The sequence below is a fragment of the Solanum lycopersicum genome, chromosome 8, assembly GCF_036512215.1.
Source record: "Solanum lycopersicum chromosome 8, SLM_r2.1".
NCBI classification, from domain to species: Eukaryota; Viridiplantae; Streptophyta; class Magnoliopsida; order Solanales; family Solanaceae; genus Solanum; species Solanum lycopersicum.
The window spans coordinates 63,568,887-63,573,843 of record NC_090807.1 but is presented as its reverse complement, the minus strand read 5'-3'; positions in this window follow the sequence as shown (position 1 = coordinate 63,573,843).

The following is a 4,957-nucleotide window of genomic DNA, read 5'->3' as shown; positions in this document are numbered from 1 at the left end:
TTTATAATTCTATAACAAGACTTGAAGTAGGATCGACATTAGTGTGCACTATTTATACAATATCATATAATTATAATATATGTGCAAATAATTAAAGATAGAAAAATTGTCTAGTAAAACTAATTAAATATTTTAATAAAGTAAATTCAGAATTCGTCTCTGAAAATAAATATAATAACCAATTCGATATAACTTATTAGATTATTCTAATAGTGTAAAAGAATAGAAACGATTTGTCTTAAAATAATTTGTAACGATCTGTTTAGTCGTTTGAGCAGCAGATTTTATTTCTGGAAAAACTGGCTGAGACGATGGATCCCACGACGGACCGTCGAGGGGGTCTCGTTCCAAAACACTTAGAATTCTGAAATTTGGGTACTGAAATCGACTATCTGAACTTCGTGACGGAATGGCGGACGGACCGTCACAGGCGTGACGGGCCGTCACAGATCCTTCATTAAAATCTAGTCTCTGAACTCTGTGACGGAAGCAGCAGGACGGACCGTCGCAGGCACGACGGCCCGTTACAGGTTGCGTAATCCCAGGCTGAGTCGGATTTCTTTAAATGTTTTAAGGGGGCGTTTTGGGACTATTCCTGCTATAATTATAAATTTAGTGGGTGAATATTAGTAATCCAATTTCTTAAGGGTTAAAGGAGATAACCTTAAATTAATTAGTGGGTTATTTTGTCATCTTTTATACTTAATTATATGTTAATTAGGATAAAAGAAAGAGGGTTTGAATAAGAAAAAGGAAAAGAACAGAAAGAGAGGGAGAAACGATTGAGAGAGAGAGGAACGAAGAGGAAAGCAAAGATCTTGAGGAAATTGCTTGCTTGATCACGAATCTTCGGTGGAGGTAGGTTATGGTTTTTACACTAAACTCTTAATAGCGAATGATATGTATTGGGTAGTGTTGTAAACCCTTCTATATGCTTAACTGTGTGTTTGCATGTTGTGATTATATAATTGTGATAAAATAAGCATGATGAAGCTATTGAATCCTAAATCTTGAAAAAGAAACCCTAATCTACTTTGTTAATGATGATGTCTTGGTATAAAAGAAGGCTTGACGAACGAAAGTAGTGAAATTAGGGGATCGGGTGCCACGTTCCGGTACCAGGAATAGAATATGAGGATCGGAGTGTCACGTTCCGACACCAGGATAGAATATGGATATGGTGCCACGTTCCGGTACCAGGAATAGTATATGAGGATCGGAGTGTCACGTTCCGACACCAGGATAGAATATAGATAGGGTGCCACGTTCCGGTACCAGGATAGTATATGAGGATCGGAGTGTCACGTTCCGACACCAGGATAGAATATGGATCAGGTGCCACGTTCTGGTACCAGGATAGTATGATGAGGATCGGAGTGTCACGTTCCGACACCAGGATAGAATATGGATCGGGTGCCACGTTCCGGTACCAGGATAGTATATGAGGATCGGAGTGTCACGTTCCGACACCAGGATAGAATATGGATCAGGTGCCACGTTCTGGTACCAGGATAGTATGATGAGGATCGGAGTGTCACGTTCCGACACCAGGATAGAATATGGATCGGGTGCCACGTTCCGGTACCAGGATAGTATATGTGGATCGGAGTGTCATGTTCCGACACCAGGATAGAATATGGATCGGGTGCCACGTTTCGGTACCAGGATAGTATGATAAGGATCGGAGTGCCACGTTCTGGCACCAGAATTAGAAAAGAGAATGAATCTTGAAAAATGTTAATATACTCAATTTAATGAACCTAATTACCAAGGGAAGGCGTGAGTCCTCATTGATGAGCTTGGTGTTGTGACCAAGGGTTATGGTAATTGTAAATGCCGCATGTTGAGTATTGTAGTTGATTTTATGATATTATCTGATATATATTGTTTTCTATTTTGAGTTGGCCGATGATATCTACTCAGTACCTGTGTTTTGTACTGACCCCTACTCGTATGTTTTCTTTTTGTTATTTGTGGAGTGCAGCAAACGTACCGTCATCTTCAACTGAACCGCAACTCTAGCCAGTCTTCTTCACACCAGATTTCAGGGTGAGCTAACGCTTCTAGCTTGGACTGGATCTTCTTCTTCATGTCTTGATGCCTTGAAGTTCTGGCATAGACTAGCTATTATTTATGTTTAGTTTCTTACATACTCTTAGCTTTAGTAATTTGAGGATAGATGTTCTTGTGATGATGACTTCCAGATTTTGGGGATAATAATAGTTGTTGAGTTTTTAGAAGTTATTTAATTGATTTTCATTAATGAGTTTAAGTCTTCCGCATTATTTTCTGTTATTATGTTAAAATGTTGGGGTTAGATTGGTTGGTTCGCTCACATAAGAGGGTAAGTGTGGATGCCAATTGCGGCCCGATTTGGATCGTGACATAATTTAAATGTAATTTAGACAAATATTATAAAGAAAGGAACTAAGTTTTGTCCTTTCAACGTCATTTTGTACTGCTTGTTAATTTTACTTGTATCAATGCTCACGTTTTAACTCATATATAAGAATTATAAATAAAAAATTCGAAAGTCACAAAGTAACGATTGTCATTTTGTATTGTTTGTTAATTTTACTTGTATCAATGCTCACGTTCGAACTCATATATGAGAATTATAAACAAAAAATTCGAAAGTCACAAAGTGACTATCTTTTTAAAAATGTTATGTAAAAAGATAATTAAAAGTGTGAAGATAGTCCAAGAAGACAATAAGTAAAATTAAATCCATATTACTTATGAAACTAGTATAAATGTATAATCATATTCTATACTTTTTTTTCTTTACCCAAAAAAATAAATAAAGATTTGATACTGAAATATACCAACCAAAATCACTTGGAATAAAAAAAGTCAAAAGATGTATAGGAGATGTAATTATTTTTGGAGACATAGCGTAGGTATTTCTCATTTTTATTTTTGTTCTACGAAGTTTTAATGTGGTGCAGTAAAACTTACCAACTTTTTTTACAATTTTAATGAGTTATTTGATAGTGAAACTTACCTACCAGTGTTACTTGGACACAAAAGTCAAAAGATGAAGTTACAAAGGGCTAATTCCTTTCTTTTTATTACATATATATAATATGACACAATTGTAGTACAAAATAAATATATTCAATGTAATAATAATGTAATTGTTCGTCTTATAGAAGTGGTCTCAGACACACCCTCGATACTCCTCCGACATGTCACGTGATATAACAAGTGATCTCAAGTTCTTTTAGAAATATAAGATTCTTAATAAAAAGCCAATAAAAATGTTGAAAACACCAAAACTTGGCAAGAATTAGAGATAAATTTTACTCATATTACAAGATTAGGGGTGTATTTAAATCTAATTAATCAAGTAAAAAATATTTTCAAATCTATTTATAATTTAAAAACAAAATTAATATTCGCGTTTTATAAATTTTTTGGTTCAAGCATTTAATAAATATATAAAAAATCTTGATAAGAGGATACTTCCCTTTAAATGTCCAGTGTGAATTTGAATTAATTTGAGTTAATATGGGTGAGACACATTATTTGGAAAAACAAAAAAGGCAATAATTATCGATAAACTAAATCTGCTTTGAAATGTTTTACTTTTTTATTTAAAAAAATATAACTGCGGGGGGGGGGGGGGTGGAGAAGGAGAAATGGGAGAGGACATTATAATGTGAAAGATTGAACGCCGCTGAATTCAAATAGTTAACCAACTAAATTACCAGACTTCTTCCTTTGAAATGATTTACTTGAGCCGAAGATCTGTCAGAAATAAAATCAAACTTTAAAAGATAAAAATAACATTTACGTACTGATCATCGTCTTCATACCCTACTATTACACTATATATATTGTCGTTGATTAGGATATAGGCAAAAAAAAAGAAAAGAAAAAAAAGTGACACTATGGCATATAAAAAGGTTAAAGGTACATGAGAATCAAACTAAAATCTCTTTTTCTATGGCCAATATAATCTTATTACCTTTTATTATGTCGTTTTGTTGGTCATATATTGTGACTTAGCAACCAATCCCACTCAAAATAACTTACATGAAATAAAACAATACAATCTTTAAGTCTAGTATATTGATTATACAACTATTTTAAGTTATTAAATGGAAATGGTCAAATTTAAGCCTAACTTCTGTTTGGTATAAAGAAAAAAGTTATAGTACTCTTCATTATAGACACACATCTCAATTTATTATTTTGTTCCTACAATATCCCTCCAATGAAATAATTGTGAGAATTAAACGATAGAAACTTTAACAGACATTATTTACGATATTTTTTCTCATAATATTTTGATCTGAGAAATAATTTATCGCACTTTTTTATTTTTATATAATTTTTAATTTCATAAATTAATTTAATTTATTTTAAAAATTAATTAAATTAACTTTCGAGAAGCGAAATGTGATTAATACTCATTAATTATGCCTAACTAGACAATACTCATGTAAAATGATGAAGAATGTGTTCTCTTTTTCCCCAACAACTTTCGGCCTATTTTCATAATAATAGTAATTTTTTTTTTAAAGTCTGGTCTATGCATTTGATCATAGATAAAAGGGAATTACGTCATCAGCTTTATTAAAAAGGGGGATGTAATAAAATTAAAAAAATTTATGTCAGTAATTATGAAATGGAAATTTTCGGAAATAGTTATTATAATAATTAAAAAATTTAATTATATTTTATCGCTATAGCTCGTGTATTTATATGTTATAGCTATAATTTAAGTTGTCTTAGTTGTATAATTTATAAATTTATATAATTTGTCGATATTATTATATGATTTAGTTATTTAGGTATAAATTTGAAATAACAAATCTATACAATTATAAATATCATAAGTATAAATAGTTATATAGATTATATTTTTCAAATTTCGAACTATACCGTAGTTACAAATTATATTGTAAATATACAAACGTGAGAATTATACAAAATTAAAAAGTTGTCTGTC